Here is a 17,147-nt window from a genome sequence, read left to right as displayed (position 1 = left end):
GCCATTATTTCCTTTTGCTTTTCTGACTGAATGACAATGTTGTCATGGGAACTCTTGCATCATTAAAAGTGCATGGGATTCTTGCCTCTGGGCAGTAAGTTATGTTCTATCTACGCATCTAATATGAGTCTGTTGGGCACCCATCCCACAGCTGGAAGAGAAAGTAAGGGGATGGTTTTATTAAGGGGATGGTTACATCGATTTCCTAAGGGCTAGATTTCAGCATGTCCCAATTTCTTGGTCCTCAAAGAAAATCAATTTGCTTTGGTTTCAACACAGTTAAGGGCAGACTCTTTTGTTTTAAATTAACAGTAAAACTAGTAAGTCAAAGGAAGCAAGTCCTTTAGGGCCTGATCCAAAGCTCATTGAAGTCAACAGCCCCTAGTTATTATGTGCAAATGATGGTATGTATAGTTATTACAAATTCTCCCCTCCCCCCAAAGAATACAATTCCTTCTAGCTTTTTATGCAATGTAAAGGGATGGTGGAGAAGGGGGGATTAAAGTCTTTCAAACGAATGCATACACTTATGGCCTGGAGTCTTTTCCCAATTACAGCAATAGGAATCCTGAATAAACTTCTGCCTGGTCTACACTAGGGATGCATCTACTCTGCACCCATAGGTCGAAATAAGATACGCAATTTGAGCTATGCAAACTGTGTATCTTATTTCGATCTAATTATGAAATAAAGCGCTATTCTGAAATGTCCCTTAACCCTTGGGGAACAAGGGTTCCAGGGACGCTGGTATAGCATGCCCATTATTTCTCAATCTATTTCAAAATAATGGGCATGTTTAAAGATGTGGACTGGCTATTTCTGGATACTTCCAGTATCCTGAAATAGTGTTGCTCTCTAGATGTAGGCTAGGAATTTAGACTGAATTAGTCACATAAGGTCAATTTTTCCAGTGTCTTCAATGGAGTTACTCTGGATTTATGGTGCTGTATCTGAGATCAGCATCAGGGCCCAAGCCCTCACAGTGGTCCTGCCTAGAGCAGGGGGCTGGACTTGATGACCTTCTGAGGTCTCTTCCAGCTCTATGGTTCTATGATTCTATGAGTGTCCCCTTATCTCTCCATGGCTACGTCTACACTGGCCCCTTCTTCGGAAGGGGCATGCTAATTTTGAAAGTGGGAATAGGGAAATCCGCGGGGGATTTAAATATCCCCCGCGGGATGTAAATAAACATGGCCGCCGCTTTTTTTCCGGCTTGGGGAAAAGCCGGAAAAAAGCATCTAGACTGGCCCGATCCTCCGGAATAAAGCCCTATTCCGGAGGATCTCTTATTCCTACTTCAAAGTCCTTCCTTTGAAGTAGGAATAAGAGATCCTCCGGAATAGGGCTTTATTCCGGAGGATCGGGCCAGTCTAGACGCTTTTTTCCGGCTTTTCCCCAAGCCGGAAAAAAAGCGGCGGCCATGTTTATTTACATCCCGCGGGGGATATTTAAATCCCCCGCGGATTTCCCTATTCCCACTTTCAAAATTAGCATGTCCCTTCTGAAGAAGGGGCCAGTGTAGACGTAGCCCACATGTAAAGTTCCAGGGACATAGGTTTAACAGAAAACCTCTCCCTGGAAACTACAGATAATCAATGATGGCCACAAAATGATAGGAACCAGGTCCATTTCTCCAGGAACATGCAGCAAAACGTCTCAAGAAAGGAGATCACAAAGTTCATCTAGGTTCCTTTCCCCTCTTTTGAGTTAATAGTTATATCCCACAATATTATTTTTACTCCACCTACTTGTCTAAAGTCTGGTAAAATCTATTTCCATGAGTTGCTCCTTTTACTGTCTCAGTACAGGGTTGTTTTTTCTATATATTAACTAAATAAATTCTGCTTAAATGCCTTTGCTGATCAGCCCATCTTAAGCTTCAGTTATTTTCTCTTTTGTTCTGGTATTTGTCACTCGCTCAAATCCCCTCATATATATGAAGTCTCTATATTCCCTTCAGAGTTTTGTATCCCTCACTGAAATGTCCCTTTAATCTCGTTTTCCAAAGAATGCAACTACACGGTAGTTTGTCTAACCCTTCCTGAATAATTAAGTTCCCGTGTCATTTGGGTTGTCCTCTCTGTTGGCATTATATCCTTTTCATAATAAGGTGACAGGGACTGTGAACACTATTCCAAATGTGGCTTCACTTAGTCCGTTGTACAATGCTAGGATAATTTTCTGTGACAGGGATCAATTATTCCCACAAGTCAACAAGGACAGAACAAGTAGGAACAGGCTTACAGCTGCAGCAAGGAAAAAACAGGTGAACTGTAGCAAAATTTTTATAAAAGTCAGTTAAGCAATCAAAGAAGCAGACATGTCAAACAGTTAGATTAGACAGGGATTTGTTTTTATGAATAATTTCATTATTCTTCCATGATGCAGGGAGATGGGCTAAATGACCCACTAGAGGTTCCTTCCAAACCAAATTGTTCTAAGATTAGCATAGTATCAGTTTAAGGTCTGATATATTTAACCCAGGGGGTTAAATCCAGCACTTTATGGGATGTGGCCTGGGTGATTTAATACATCTTTTGCATGTAACTACCACTGTCATCATGCCAGAAGCTGCCAAGGGTAAATTGAATAGTAGCTTATTCTGGGAGTCACCCCATGGCAGCCAATGAGACTATTTGTGGAGTAAAATACTACTTTATGTATGCCAGTGATTTGTTTGCTTTTCTTTCCTTTACTGCAATAGATAAATGTTTTGGACAATATTCCCACCAATCTTCCTAACGCTTCATTTGCCCTCAACCCCCATCACAGTCTTAGATCCTTTTCACTATTAGAATTAACTGTCTGGAACTCAATATATTCAGCAGCTAATACAATGATACATTTAGTCTTTATCTTAAAGTTTTCAAATTTCTTGCTGAATGCTGATTCAAATCTGTTATAAGACAATGGATCTGATTAATTTTGCTTAATAAAGGTACCAGAAACAGTGGGGCTATTAAATTAACTGCCCTCATTCCTAACAAATCCTTTGCACCTGATTCTGACCTCATTTACACAGGGTTTTCTGACATCACAGGCTTAATAGAGTAATTTCCAGTTTATACCATTATGGAAGCCCTATAGGTAGATGTGGTTGCACAGTAGGAAAGGCCAAGGTTTTCATTAAACAGTACAAATGGTCTCATGATTCGCATCTTAAGGTCTGCAGAGCAGACCTGGAATAACTCCCCTGAAATAGTCGGGATAGTTTAAAGCCAAGATGTGAGGTCAGAATCAGGCCCACTATTTTTAAACATAATTTCTATTACAGATTTAGTTTGATATGAAAATACTTCCATGTAAGTTCCAAAAATGAGCTATAATTCCAATTACACACATTATTGCATTTACTAGCAAATATTAGCTATTATAACTTCTCTTTACCACATTCATGCTGGCTAGTCAGAAAAGTTAAACTCAGTTTTCATTCTATTAAACCTATGAGAGTTTTGCCATTGCCATGTATCATAGCAGGATCGGCCCCTTTGATGATACTTCATCAATGTCTATAATGTCTATGGATGCACACAAAACTCTCATAGGAATAAGGGGAATAGATATTACATAATTGTTAAAGCTTGTGCCAAATGAAATAACCAGAGGGCATGAAATACAGCATAAGAGCAGTCAAGCCTCACAGGACTGTAGATAGGTTTTCTTTACATAGACATTAGTTGTTAATAATTGATCCAAAATGTTTCACAAGGGAAAAAAAAGAACAGTTCTGCTACAGCCCCAGATCCTCAGCTGCGGGTGAAAAGCACTGAGCACGGCTCAGCTCTCACAAGCATAGCTCAGGGCTAAGGGGAGCATGTGCAAATGTGGCTCTAAGTCACTTCTTTGGTCCTCTGAGCCTAGGGATGTCCTGGCATTGGCCTGATCCCTGGCATAAATTTATGCAAGCTGCCAACCACCCCAAGGCATTATAAAGGACCTCTGGCCATGCCTCCTAAACTGGCAATTGTGGGGAAATAAAGGAGCTGCTATAGCAGCTTAGTACTTCCTGAGGAATTCTCATGTGCAAAAGGACTCTTCAGTGCACAACTAGACTAGTTTCAGTGCTGTAGTGCCACTCAGGTGGTGGAAAGCTGCCTTAGTAGAGGGCAGGATCTGAGCCATGATTCCTGTGGCAACTTCTGGCTTAGAGAAGGTTTGATGATTAAATGGGGAATTAAAGCAAGACACTGAACCAAATTCTGCAGTTGTTAATCAAGGCAAGACTGCAGAATTTAGGCCACAGTTAGGGTCCTCTTTCCAAATCCAATGCCCAAACACGTGCATTTATGAATAATTGGGTGGGGGGAAACGGCTAGCCCTATCTTTGTCTGGTTCAATTTGCTTATTCAGACAACTTACCCTTTTCTAAATGTGTCTCTTGAGCTGGCTCTTACATGATTGAACAACAACAATTTTCTAATTGGGGTGGGGAGATTTTGCTACAAAAATGGTCAATGTGAATGCAAGTGCACTTATGGAAAACATAATAGTGATTTTCAATGAATGAGTCACCCTCTAAAAGTCTGAGCTCAATTTCAGTGTAAGACGAAAACCCTAGCTACTCAATTACATAGCACAGTAGCTGCTTTTGAGCTAACAGCATTTTTGCTCATAGAGATAAAGTAGGATTCACCTATTACCATCAGAACAAACTGGATTTATATTTGGCTAGTGTGGTTGGCATTGTGGGTATATTTGTGCTAGGAAACTCATGACAGAGACTCAGGCAGGCAATTAGGAATCTTTCTTCCTATCCCTCTGAAATGTCTTGGAGAATCTTCTTCTTGGGACCATCGGAAGGTAGTCCTGAGATCTGGCTTTGGGGTCGAGACACACAACCAGTATATTTATTTCCATTCTTTCCCCTGATTTAGTCAAGCTGCTACACACAGTTCCTAGGAGGATTCTTTCTGCTAGCAATAGGTATATGCTGCTGCAGGGGGATGCCGTGCAGGAATGGCTGGGTTTAGCCAGAAATCAGGCATACAGAGTAATTCTTTTTGTAGTGTATATTTGCTTCCATATGGGAGTTCTCTACACCTGTATTCATGTGCCAACCACAATTTTCCCCTTGAGTCCCACAACGTTATTTAAAAAATTACATCTACAGGGTAACAGATGGCTGTATCCGGGCATCCGATGTACTATTTTCTTTCACATTGCTGAACTGTATCTAACTTTTGTATGAATAAATGTTCTCTTATTATCATTAACCACACAGCCCCATAGTGGTGCATGGCACCTGACAAATAAAAGACATGGCTCTGTCCCAGAGAGATGGGGGAAACAGATCACCAGTGTGGGGCTGCTGATAAAGCTATCTAGCCACAAGCCAGAACAGACGTTTATTGGGTCTCCGTCTAATTGGAACAGAAACAGTCGTACCTTTATATTAGAGACTTGAAGGCCAATGGAACCCAATGAGGCCCAACTCCAAGTGTCTGATTAGGGTCAGGTGTGAAAACAACTCAGCTCACTCAGGATGGGAGCAGTCATGGGGCCCTGGGAGGGTCCGGGATTGTTTCCAGGTGCTGGTGGCAGAACTGACACTGAGGAAGTGCTGAGCTCACACCAGCTGGTTCCCATCTTGAGACACATGCATGACGTGGCCAAATGGGATCCCACTCCAGGCATTCCTTGTCCGTACTTCATCTCGCGCTCCTGGAAGGGACATGCTGTGCAAAAAGTTCCCCCACTGCAGCACTTCAGGAAATCCAGAAAGCTGATCTGGGGGCTCTGCACACAGGTACTCACCCTGGGCCAGAACTCCCACCCACCCTCTGTTTACACCCAGAGCCCGGCAGCAGGGTCGGGTGGAAGGTGGCAGTGAATGGGAAGAGCAGGATGGCTAAACTGTGCCTGCACAACAATGGAGCTGCCCTGACACCTGACTGCCCCAGCTTCCACTGGTGATCCAGGGGTCTGTTTACAGTGCCCCATGGTGTTCTACGGGCCCCAGCTCCTGCTGCGCCTTGTAATCCAATGAGACATATGGGTAAAAAAACTTCAAATCGCTATTATCAAAGGGTGGGTGCTGGGTACATGGGCAGTTACATTCTCCTGGGCCACATGTACATGTTCCTGAGCCCCCTTTCAAGGCTCTGGACCAAAAGTTTGTGTGAATGACCATGCATCACCTGATAGTGTCCCACAGACATGGAAGAGGGAGCCAGTTGATACAGAGAAAGGAGACCTTGAGCCAGGAGGGGCTTGTATGCACCAGCCAGGTCAGAATCAGGGACAGATGCCTCAGCTTGGAAAGTGTTCAGGGAAGGTCAAGAAGGAAGCTGGTGTAAAGAACTGCGGAAGCTCACATGGAAGGAACTGATCACCTGGAAGAAGAGAGCTGGAAAATGTGTATGGAGTTGAGTTGGACTGTTCATTCTTGTATGTTCCAGTAAACAGCCCCATGTACAACATATGGACTATGCATATTTGATAGTATTGACACTGGGGAAACTGAGGCCTAGAGTCAAGTTAAGCCAATCCTTGCACAGATGGTCCAGATAACATGCACTCACTACGCCTCGCCAGCTCTCCAGGGAATTAGCTAACAAACGTTCTGGATCATTGCCAATTATTTTTGAAATTCATGGTTGACCCAGGAGAGGAGTGGATAGAAGCTTTAAACTGACAGAAAAAATGCAAGTTCCAGTGAAAAACTGAAAAATACCCAATGGGTATAGTAGCCTCCTCCTCTTGCATGCATGTCATCCCAGCCAAGAGACAAACATACCAGTAAGCATGCATAGATCTCGGGGGAGAGAGCACCTTATTCAGTCTGCTCCTAAGGTTTTTGTTCAATAGATGACCCTTGGTGTGAGTCCCCTTAGCTTGCCCCTCATCACATGATGTACCTGTTGTTGATTAATCCATAATTTGGTATTCATTTATTTAATAAATATTGAATTACCACACTGTTAATCTTCCAAAAATAGATAAGCATCGATGAGATGTTAAATTAAAAACATGATTAAGAGCTTCACTTAGTAACTCCGTAAACTCTCTCTCATATCCAACCCTTTTCCTTTCCATTCCTTGTCACTGCCTCTTAAAATGCAGCGTAGAAGCTCTTCAAGACATGGAAAAATCTTTTTTTTTCCCCCACTTTTTTGAAGAGCTTTTGGAAGTGGGATAAACAACATACAAATTACAGTGTAGACCCCAATCCTGCGATGAGTAGCTGATAGGCGGGCCCTTCCTCTGCATCTAGCCCTAGTGACTTCAGTGGTAGGAGCATGTCTATTGGTCGGTACAAGGGGATAGAACTAAGGAAAGGCAAGGAAAGTTTAGGCTAAATAATACCAGGAAAACCTTCCAGAAGGACAGATTTATTAGGCTGTGGAGTGGATTCTCAAGGGAAGCAATGGAAGCCACATTGGGAGATTTAAACTATGCTGAGCAAAGCATTAGAGCGAGTTTACCGCAGGGATCAATCCCACACAAGCATGAAGACAGATGAGAAGCCCTTACAAGTCTTTTCTATTTCTTTCTTGTAGGATTCTTCTAAGCGAGATTGATGCTGACAGCGGCCAGGTGGTATGTCTATGACTCAGCCTTCATATCACCACTTCCAGGGTAAAGACAGTGAGCAGCAGAGTTGGGGGGTGAAAAAGTGAAAGGAAGATGAGAGGCAGGTCAATGTTCCCCTCCAAAAACTGGAGGCACAGAGCCAGTTGCAGAGAACTGGAATAAGGGGCTGGTAAAGACAATCAATATAAAGAATGGCTGGTCACTTCCCTCTGTGAGCAGCAGAGAAGAAGCAACGCCTCACCCAAGCTTTAAATCCTATTCTGTCCTGGCTGCGTTTGGGAGTAATTACTGATGTAAGACATGGCCCATGTGAATTAACCTTCAAAGGCTGCCTCCCAGAGCAAAGAATGGCCAGTGCTGAGGTGGCACCGAGAGTTGTTTACGTCTTAGATTGTATTCACTGTGTGACGCTGTGGTTGAAGGAATAACTGGTAATACAGGTGGGATTCCCAAACTAGGGAAATGCTCCCAGACAATGTGGTTTCATCCTGTTACCCACACGTCTTTCCATTGACTGAAGTGGCTTTTGGATCTGAACCCCTCTGGTCTGCAGTAAGCCAGAAGATGAGCGCAGGAGGGGTAACATTTCAAACCCAGAGAGGTACACATTAAACCAGTGGTTTTCAGCCTTGTTTCATTTGTGGACCGCTAAAAAAATTCAAATGGAGGTGCAAGCCCCTTTGGAAATTATAGACGGAGTCTGCAGACCTTCCTCCCCCAAGCGACCATGCCCACAGGTTGAAAACCACTGCATTAAACAACAGGTTTCTGAAAAGGTGGTGGAATAGGAATAGAATTTGGCCTTGAAAATTGCAAACTGAAAATTCTGAAAAAATCTGGAAGCCAAAAATGAACTGAGAATTTGAACTTGATTCAACTCTGCTTTGTTTCAAACATTGATAGCGGAGTGGCATAGGTGTACATTTGGAGCAGAAGTGGTAAATTAGACCCTCCTATTTAAAACAATGGCTAAAAATTGCAACATTATAGATAGCCTGAAAAACCCAATCTGCCTCCTTCCTTAATCCTTATTAAGTAGTACTTAAACATCCCCTCAGGGTCACATTCATCCCTACACAGAAGTTTATGCACCTTGTAAATTTTCAGAATAAGATGTAAGTGAAGAACATGATTGGCACGGTATTTATAAAGAGGCAAATTTTACTCTAAATTAGTAATTCTCCTATGAGCCCTGTGTTCATGTTCCTGGCCAATATGCAGATAGAAATTAGGGCAAGTGGTCACCAACCAGTAGATGGGGATCAATCAGTAGATCTTGGAGCCTCTGACAGGGGATCCTGACTGGTTTGGCCAGGAAGCTATCACATGCCGGCACTTCAGTTGTCCCTCCACCCACTGTCATGCTGCTCCCGGCCTCTGCCTTGGAGCTGCTCCCTTGGGAGCCTCCTGCTTGTGTGCAGGACATGGGAGGAAGAAGGAGGGCGTGGATGCCAGGGTGTCCCTCCTCCTCCCACTCCTGTACCCTATCTCCACAGAGACAGAAGAGGATGGAGGGAGCTTGCCAATGCAGATTTCTGTCACTCAGGATATGTCTACACTACAGCGCTAATTCGAACTAACGCATCCAGACTAAAAAACTAGTTCAAATTAGCGTTTTGCTAATTCGAACTAGCATGTCGACATTAAGTGGACCCTAAACCAGGCTTAAGGATGGCCGGAAGCAGTGCCGGCAGGGCATCAGAGGAGGACTGTCTCAGGCTAGCCGAGGGCTGTGCTTAAAGGGTCCCGACCCCCACCCCGGACAGACAGTTCTCAGGGGTGCCCCGCTTGCAAAGCAGTCCTGGCTTGGAGTGCCCAGAGTGCCCACACTGGGCACATCACAGCACTCGGCCATCAGCCCGGCTGCACTTGCCGCAGGCTGCCATCTGGGGTGAGGGGGCAATTGGGGGGCTGCAGGAGAGGTTCCACCCCCAGAAGCCCGCAGAGCCAGCCCAGTCCTCCCCATCAGGGGCTCGTACCCCATTCCTCCCTCACCTCCTTCCACTTACCCCTCCCTAGCCCCCCTTCCTGATGTACAAAATAAAGGACAATTGTGTTCAAAAATAGAATCTCTTTATTGAACAAAACTGGGGGAGACTGGGAAAAGGAGGTGGGAGAGGGGAAGAGAGAGGCTGGGAGAGGGGAGGGCAACTACAATGATGAGGAGTTTGGAACAGGTCCCATATGAAGAGAGGCTAAAGAGACTGGGACTTTTCAGCTTAGAAAAGAGGAGACAGAGGGGGGATATGATAGAGGTCTATAAAAGCATGAGTGGGGTGGAGAGGGTGGATCAAGAAAAGTTCTTCATTAGTTCCCATAATAGAAGGACTAGAGGACACCAAAGGAAAGGAATGGGTAGCAGGCTTCAAACGAATAACAGAAAGTTCTTCTTCACAAAGCAAATAGTCAACCTGTGGAACTCCTTGCTGCAGGAGGCTGTGAAGGCTAGAACTAGAACAGAGTTTAAAGAGAAGTGAGATCAATTCATGGAGGTTGGGTTCATGGAGTGGTATTAGCCAGGGGGTAGGAGTGGTGTCCCTGCCCGAAGTTTGTGGAAGGCTGGAGATGGATGGCATGAGACAAATGGCTTGGTCACTGTCTTTGGTCCATGCCCTCCAGGGTCCCTAGTGTTGGCCACTGTCAGAAGACAGGCTACTGGGCTAGATGGACCTTTGGTCTGACCCAGTACGGCCATTCTAAGCTCAGGGTCGGGGGTCTCAGTGGACCACCTTGATTTTCATGCACACCTGCTCCTGGGTGGCCAGGCTGGCAGCTCTCCTGCCCTAGACAGCCGCTTTCCTGTGCCTAGTGCGGAGGTCGTGGACGAGGTCCACGATGTCTGCACTGGACCAGGCGGGTGCCCGCCTCTTGCGGTCCTGGGCAAGCTCCCGGGAGCCGCCAGCCTGGTCCCGGGAAGAGGGAAGGGCTGGGGGGCATCGGGTGGCTGGCTCGAGCCGTGCCAGGTGCAGGGTCTGCTGGCTGGGTGCTGGCAGGTTTGCACCTAGCATGGGCACTGTAGCCAGTCCGTGCCCCTTTAAGGGGGCCGGGGCCGGGAGGGGGGCAATAGAGTTTCCCTGGTGTTGGCCAGAGTGGCCACCAGGGAAAGCTGGGGAGGGCTAGCCTCCCACTAGTTCGAATTAAGGGGCTACACACCCCTTAATTCGAACTAGTAAGTTTGAACTAGGCTTAGTCCTCGTGGAATGAGGTTTACCTAGTTCAAACTAAGCGCTCCGCTAGTTCGAATTAAGTTCGAACTAGCGGAGCGCTAGTGTAGCGCCTAGGAAAGTTAGTTCGAACTAATGTCCGTTAGTTCGAATTAACTTTGTAGTGTAGACATACCCTCACACACTGTGCGTGTCTCTGTCATTCTCACAAACACAAACTGTCCTTCACTCTCATCTCCTGACCCAACACATACGTGAGGGGTTGTTGTTACTTCTTTTACCTCTTGCAAAGTGGGTTCATTTTGGGTTTTGCCTGGTCTGTGCATTTCATCATTTTCACTTGTCTCTTATGCTTCCATTTAATTCTTTGAGGAGTGAGTTCTAAAATCCTAACCTGTCGTGGCTGGAGTCATTATCCCTGTGGTAACTGCTGCGGGTCTCCACATGCTGTCCTTGCCTGCAGACACCAGTCCTGCAGCTCCCATTGATTAGTAATGAGGAACCATGGCCAGGAGAAGCTGTGGGCTCTGCGCCTGTAGATGAGGGGCAGACATGGCACCATGGAGCCATTGCTGTACATGCCAGCTGCTTTCAGGAGCGTTGCAAGGCCAGGGCAGGAGTAAGCCTGCCTTAACCCCACTGCTCCACCACCCAGAAGCTGTCTCAGTTAAATGGTGCCCAGCCAGAGCCTGTTTCCTAAATCCCTGCCCAGCCCTGAACCCTCTCCTGCACCCAACCTCCTGCCCAGATGTGAGTCCCCTCTGCACCCAAATTCCTTCCTAGAGCTTGGACCCTGAAACCCCTCCTGGGCCCCAATCCCCTGCCCTGAGCTCCTTCCACACTCCAAACCCTTTGGCCCAAAACCAGAGCCTGGACCCCAAACCCTACTCCAGCCTGGTGAAAGTGAGTGAGGATGGGGGAGGAAGGGGCATGGAGTGAGCAGGGTGAGGCCTCGGAGAAGGGTTGGAGCAGGGGCAAGGCCTCAAAGAAGGGGCCGGAAGGAAGAGGGGCCAGAGTATTTAGGCTTGAGGTAGATCTTACATTGCACTTCAGTTGAAAAAGTGCTCTTGTGGTTAAACAGGTTGGAGACCACTGACTTAGGGCATCATCTGTAGCCAGGACTCAGGACTAATGCCTTAAATATTGAACAATAAACTCAAACATTTCTTTCCTCCAAACCTAGGCAAAAGCGAACTTTTCAGTTCCTGTCTCTGTCACAATATTTACAATAATGTGTATTGAAAGAGGGACTTCTCTCCCCTCCACCAGAAGACATTTGGGAGATGCCCAAACATCTCACTAGACTGTTGACTGTCGTATCACATAAACAGGTCTAGCCCCTTTTCCCAGGCTGTCATCTATCAAAACTTTCTGAGTTTGATAATAAATCCCCCCCCCCATCCAATTCATATTGGACAGAAAAGGCTTTGTCACAGGACCTTGGCCACTTTCTTTCATTATTCTGATTATTTTGAATGAATGCAGCTCCTAGTGGCCCACACTGAGTTGTAGCCTCATTGTGCTTGTTTCTGTACCTATCCCCCATCCCTGCCTCAGATCTGACAATCTAAATAGCCCACATTTTTCTTCTAATGAAATACCAACTCCCACTAGACTAGACTCAATACCTGCTCTCTAGAAGAGGCAAAGTATTCCCTGTAAAAAGCTTTGTCACTACAAAACTTGGATGACACCTCTTTTCAAACAGGAGCTTAAAACCATGTGTCGTGCCAGAGGTGCCTTTTAGAGCTCTATGCAGTTCTCGATTTCTGCCCACATTAAGCCTGGCTGAAGGCAAGGCGATCTCATATCTCTATATAAGCTTTGTTGTCTGCTCACTGTCTGTTCCTCCTAAGATGCAAGTCATCTAGCTCCCGGATTTCCAAGCCTGACTGTTTCCTGTATGAGTGACACGTCTCGTGGTGACATAAACACTGCAGGGGCTGCTGGGAACAGGCTGAACGCTGAGAACGCTGTCCAAAAGGGGGGAAAAATGGCAAGACTATAGCTATGTGAAGTGAATGAGAAAGGAGTCTCACACATGAGACTGCAAGGCAGAGCAATTGAGAGCTTGGAAGGGTGCGCTGTCCGTTTTGTAAACCACTTTCAAAAGGCATTCAGTCATGGCAGCGCTAGGGATGAGTTATGAAGCTTGATCATCTTTTACAGCATTTCGATTTTCAGACAGAAAGGAGAATGCCTTTAGATTGTAAACACTTCTGGCCAGGAGCCATCTCTTACGGCTTATCTGCACGGCACTGGCAAAGCACCGTAGAAGGGTGCATTTTGTAAAGTGCTCTATGGTGCTGCGCTCCAACTGCCCCATGCAGACCCTGCTGGCATGCGCCACAAGGTGCCTCGTGCACACTAAAGGCCGTGGGATTGCCAGGGAGTCCTGCACTCCCACCTACAGACTCAGCCTCGGAAGCTCCACCCCGAGAGAGGGATCTTTTGTCTCCTCTTACAGGAGGACAGTTCCAAGACAAACTACTCGTGGCTGCAGAAAAGCCCAGTAGTGGGGTCTGAAGGACTGTTCACCAGCCAGAGCCCTTGTTGGAGCTGTGGGGGAGGTGTCTCTGCTAAGCTTGTTAGCAGGGGTGTAGATTGGGGTGGGCAAAAAGCGTCCCAAGGGTTGGATGCAGTTCACTAGGGTTAGCCCCTGGCAGGCCTCCAGAAGCTTTATTTACCTGCACCTCCACAGATCCAGCCAATCACTGTTCCCATTGGCCGTGGTTCACCGTTCCCGGCCATTGGGAGCCGTGGGAAGCGGTGTGGGCCAGGCTTCCACTTCCCAGAGTTCCCATTGGCTAAGAGCCACAGCCAATGGGAGCTGTGAGTACTGGTTAATAAAGCATCTGGAGGCCTGCCAGGGGCTGACCCTGGTGAACTGTGTCCAGCCTGTGGACTACTGATTGTCCACTCTGGGTACAGATTCCTTTTATTTATTCTTTGTTTTATAAACAGGGTTAGCCAGTGTTTACCAGGGTTCATATGTTTTCTCTGTAAAGCTTTTACTGTAAGAATAAATAAATGTACTTGCTTAGGAAGAGCTGCATGATAGCTTCACTGTGGGCAGTTTCCCTGGGTTCCATCTCTGCGGAGAGAAGCAAAGCAGGCCTACGTAGGTCATCTGCCTTTTGCTGTAAACGCACAGTTAAGTCAGAGAACTGTGCTGCCTGGATACTGTGCTCAAACAGGAAGAGAGGTGCTTGACAAAGACAGGGGATGGCCAACGAGCCTGAAGTTAATGCAAACTAGGTACCTTTCAGAACGCACTAGCAGGGTCTACACTGGGCATCTAGCAGCAGCAAAAGTAACTTAAAATTTCTTACAGGGACTGTCCTATTGCAACCCAGGTCCCTGCCAGCTCTTTAAATAGCTCCCTGCCGGCTTTTGCTGCAGCTCAGACAGCTCTTGCCGGAGCTGCACACCTGGGCACATCTGCTTCCTTTCACCTCTGGCATTTAAAGAGCAGCACATTAGCGCACTTCACACCTCTGGCATGCTTGGCCATGCCATGTAGACAAGCTCTGTGTTTTTCCGGAGCACCTAGAACGAGGGGGTCTGGTTTTGGTTGGCCAAATAAAGTTGCATGGTTCTAGCCTCTGGAACCTCTGAGTTGGCACATTAAGGCCCAATTTTCAAAATCTGGCACCTGTTTTGACATTCAGCTAGGCACTTAGGTGCCCAAATAGCCATTTTAGGCGCTTAAGTGCAATGCGGGTGCCAAAATATGGAACGGGGGCCCACACATACATACAGGAATTTGACAACTGGGATCCTGGTCTTAATTTTTTAAGATGCATTTTATCTTCTCCCAGACAAGCAACTTTCTGAATATAGCTCTCTCTGCAAGTTTCACATTACATTGGCACCGCCAGGCCCCACTGTGCTCGGTGCTGTAGGCAGTCATGCTAAGAAATCATTCTGAGGGGCGTGGATAAGGATCATTTCATCCGCCACTGAAATAAGGATCCTTTCATCCGTCACTGCTGGAGTGAAACTGGATCGTTGACTCAGATAGCTGCTGCTCCGGGGTCCCTTCATTAGTAGCACTCCTGCAGGGGACTTTGTGTGCGTGCCGGGCAGGGAGCTGGGTAAAGGGGATTCACTCCAGCTACCCCATCGCAGCTCCAATGGTCTCATAACAGCAGGGGTTCCTACACACAGACTGCTCTGCTTGCATGGATGGGCTGAGACCTCCCACCTTTGGGATGGAGCCCAGGCTGCCTGAAGTCTGGGACTGGTGATCTAGGGGATGGGTGGTAGTGATTATCCATCAGCTCAGCAGATGGTACATAAAAGAGGCCACATCCACTGCCACCCCAGGGAGGGTTGCGGCCACAGCATAGCAGGCCCATAGCCCATACCCTCTCTGGGGGGTGTTTAACCCCAACTTGGCATCACACTCAAGACCACAAAGATCAATTTTCCCATCCTCACCTAGCATCCCCATGGCAACTGCAGCAATTACTCCTATGGAAAAGCAACTCTGTAATGTCAGTTTATGTCTTACTAGTAGCTAGAAATGAGGAGCAGCCAGCATGACTCTCCCATTCTCCATGGAGCGAGAGCGAGTGCTTGGCAGCCCGTATCCTGAGATCCGCTGTGCTACCAGAGATGCAGTGACCATGTCCAAGGTAGAGTTGAGCTTTGCATCGGATCAGTGCAGCGCCTCCTAGCACCGTGTTAGGTTATTGGTCCCATCCCAACTAGATTCAGGAAGGGCAAATGTGTGTCTGTGATTTGCCAGAATACAAGATGTTACTTGTTTTAAATATACTTCATGTATGACATGAGAATGGCAATGAAATTTCTGGTGTAAAATAGATTGCCTTCATTACTTTGGAGGATTTGCTCAACAGACATACAAAATCCAGTGGAAGCCAGTTAATCTTGCTGAGGGTTATTAAGCTTTCTTTTTATTTATGGAAATGTCTTAACTCATGCAGTGCAAATGCCAGAAAAATACTATAAATGCAGTCTGATCCAATTTCCATGTTATTCACACACTGGCATGGCCTGATTCTCCTCTCACTTACATTGGTGTTCATCAGGAATAACTCCACTGAAGTCACAGAATCATAGAACTCTAGAACTGGAAGGGACCTCGAGAGGTCATCAAGTCCAGGCCCCTTAATTCATATCACATCAAAAAAACCTGTCTACATTAAAAGATCCTTAATGATGCACAGCCAAACGCTCAGAAATGCCAGAATTAAGGGTCTGTGTGTATGCTTTACCATATAGTTTTTAATTACATGGTTACGTACTTGCTCAGTAGCTCTTACTCACTCAGGATATGTCTACACTACCCCGCTAGTTCGAACTAGCGGGGTAGTGTAGACATACCCTCAGGTCACAGAAGTAATGATGCTCACCTTTTGGGAAGCCATGCAGTGTTTATTTTCTCCTCGCTATTCCGTACCCCATCCAAACGCTCCATTGATTACAGAATTACTCATTTTCTCATGGGCACAGTCAACCTGTGGAACTCATTGCCACAGGATGTTGTGAAGGTGACTATGAAAAAATAATTATATAAGTTTGTGGAAAATAGGCCCATCGATGGCTGCTAGACAACCCTATGTTCCGAGAGTCCTGATTACCAGATGCTGGATGTGATGTGCTTGTATGTATGCCTTTGAAAATGCCATTTAGTGGAAGTTGCCTAGAGGATTCCCATTCAAACAAGAAGCACTAGAGGCAGATTCACTACAAACCCAGCTAAACAGGTGTGCAGGCCAGATGGCTTTTTCAAGCCTCCCACAAAAGGACTTCTGCAAAATCTGCTTTTGCCTACTAGAAACAGGAGAGGAGAAGATGGTAGGAAATAATATCAGCAATCCAGCAGCACTACTGTGGGTTTTTAATTGTTTGCACATCACATCTGGTGGCTGCTCAGAGACAGTACATTTTTGTTACTGCAGAAGCCAAGTCAATGAGCTCTGTGGAGCCTTTGTGAAATCCATTTTGAATCCCTGTCCCCATTAAAAGAGAAGCGCATGTAACAAAATACAGAGTGGATATACCAAGCTTTGCTTGAGAAACAATCTGAGGTTTACGTACTAAACACTGTAACACCTTAAAGGCCCAGTCCTGTGCCTACTGAATTTTCCTGTTGATTTCAATGGAACAGGACTGGACCCTTACATAGGGCCTGATCCTGTCATCCTAACACAGCTAGTACTGCCATTGACTTCAATGGCTGTTTTGGCTGCACTGTTACTGCAAGATCAAGCCCACAAGGGACATCTTAACCAGTTCTCAGTGTTATTAACTCTTTGTAAAGCTCTTTAAAGTTAGACAAAACAAATGAGAAGCAACATCACTAGGTCTACACTTGAGAACTGGTATACATAAAATAAGCAATGCTGGGATTTGATAAAGATAAGCTGCTAAAAAAAAGGCTACTCTCAGGGTATGTCTAGACTGCAGAGTTTTTCCGGG

The sequence above is a fragment of the Pelodiscus sinensis genome, chromosome 7 (assembly GCF_052426305.1).
Source record: "Pelodiscus sinensis isolate ZL-2025 chromosome 7, ASM5242630v1, whole genome shotgun sequence".
Classification (NCBI taxonomy): Eukaryota; Metazoa; Chordata; order Testudines; family Trionychidae; genus Pelodiscus; species Pelodiscus sinensis.
The sequence above is the reverse complement of the archived record's forward strand: the minus strand, read 5'-3'. Positions refer to the sequence as shown.